Source organism: Aplysia californica, unplaced genomic scaffold, assembly GCF_000002075.1.
Source record: "Aplysia californica isolate F4 #8 unplaced genomic scaffold, AplCal3.0 scaffold00703, whole genome shotgun sequence".
NCBI lineage: Eukaryota > Metazoa > Mollusca > Gastropoda > Aplysiida > Aplysiidae > Aplysia > Aplysia californica.
The window spans coordinates 41,903-43,967 of NW_004797973.1; positions in this window are offsets into that span (position 1 = coordinate 41,903).

Consider the following 2,065-nt stretch of genomic DNA (forward strand, 5'->3'; position numbering starts at 1 on the left):
GTTCAAGAGTAAATCAGTTTTTTGTCTCTCCTGTAAAATTTTCCTTTCTGGGGTTACGAGGTTTCATCACTCCACCAGCGATATGAGCGCCAAGGGGTGGATGTCATCAGTGAAGTCCTTACAGGGAATCAGCAGACTGGGCTCAAACACAGTGCACGCTTCTCCGACGCTTCTTTTTCTGTTGCGACGTCTTTCTCCGAAAAAGTTGCATCGCCAAATTCTATTAATTGACGAAGGATTGAATGCACGGCGCTACAGTGGGCGCGGAGCAGACGCAGCGCTGGACGGAACAGAAAAAGTTCAGCGTTTGCACTTGCTGCTGAAATAAAATTCCGAGCGCCTGAACTGTTGTGGCGTGATTGTGTAGTACGTATAGGGTGTAGTCATAGTGAATTGTTGCATTTTGACTACAATGGAGACGGAGGCATTAATACAAGCAGTTGAAAAAAGAAGATGTCTTTATGACAAAGCAGATCAAAACTACTGCAACAGGGCCATGATATCGGCCGAATGGAAGAAAGTAGCCAACGAAGTTGGATGCAAAGGAAGGAATTTTCTTTCTTTTTTTCTTTCTTTCTGTCTGTCTGTCTATCTGTCTGTTTGTCTGAACATATGCACACTGCACAACATGTATACTCGTTTCAAACTATAGGCCTACTTTAGCTAATTAAAAGAGATGCAATAATAACCCTTTTTAAATGAGAGTGTGGACTGATCAGACGTTATAGCATTTGCTGTTTTGCCATGGCAATGCACCCTGCGGTGACGAGAAATATCCCATGAAAGCATTTCTCACTTCCATTCCACTTTTGATAGCTCTGCTCCTTATAACTTCTAGTCTGTCGAACGTTGGTAGGCCTGCTCGTGGCTCAACCACGTCATCCTCATCTTTCAGGTTCTTGCATGATAATGAAATTGTGGAGCACTGTGATGGCCTTGACTGCATTTGTTGCCGACTCTGGCTGTTCATCCATTTGGCGCAGGAGTATACGCCATATTTGGGAAATCTTACCTAAAGAGCATTCAACTGAATTCCTCGCACGTGATAGGCAATAATTGAAAAGCTCTTTCTCATGAGTTAATTGTCTGTTTGGAAATGGCTTCATCAAATTTCCTCTCAATGGAAATGCATCATCTGCTACGAATGCAAATGGGAGGGTTGTGTCACTGTCTGTATCCTGTGGTAAATCCAGTTTGTCAGCCAGCAGTCTATTTCCAAATTCAAACGCTCTTTTGCTGACAGGGGTTTCCGGAAATTGGTAGTTCGCTTCTCTATGTAGGGTTCAATTTTGTCCAACGAGAGCTGAAATGTGGAGTGTCTCATCCGGATATATTTCAGGCATTTCTCTTCGTCTGAAAGGATTTCTGCAATCAGGTGAGGGTATTCACCATATTATATGTGTCTCTCTTTTTATTGATTCTATGTACCCAATATGTACGGCGGGATCGTCTCCTGTTATGGAGCCATGAAAGCATCAATAATTGAAGAACCTCTTTAGCCATCCTCATTGACTGACACGTGGCTGAATGGACCGACTGAACCGAAAGACGCAGCCACTGTGTTTGTTAGAAAAGAAGTCGGAACAGACGTGGCGAGTAGTTTTAAAGAGCATCGCTGCAGCTGCGGCCACTGTGTCTGCGCACCTCTCTAGCTTTAACAGCACAAAGTCTGCTTCTACTATAGTATCAAGGCTTCCCGGAAATAATGGGTCACAAGAGTGTGACAAACAAACAAGAAAAGTAGAGGAAATGACGATAGTAAGGATTAGGAAAGAAAAAGCAGCAGTTTCCAGTTGTAGATCAGGTACAGTTATGAGCGTGACATTGATGAATCAGCCCATTTTCAATTCTACTGTGCATGAACGAGAAATGTCCCCCCTTTGGGAATGGCCTAAAGACACTTCAGTCAGTGACACTGACACAGCCCCAGGGGGTGCCCAGCTAGTAATGTTATAAAACTGAAAACACTATATTATATAGGCACGTCTATACATAACACCACAGGACCCAGATGAAAATGATTGTGACCTTTACCAGTTTGGCAGATGTCCACATTTCTGGACAC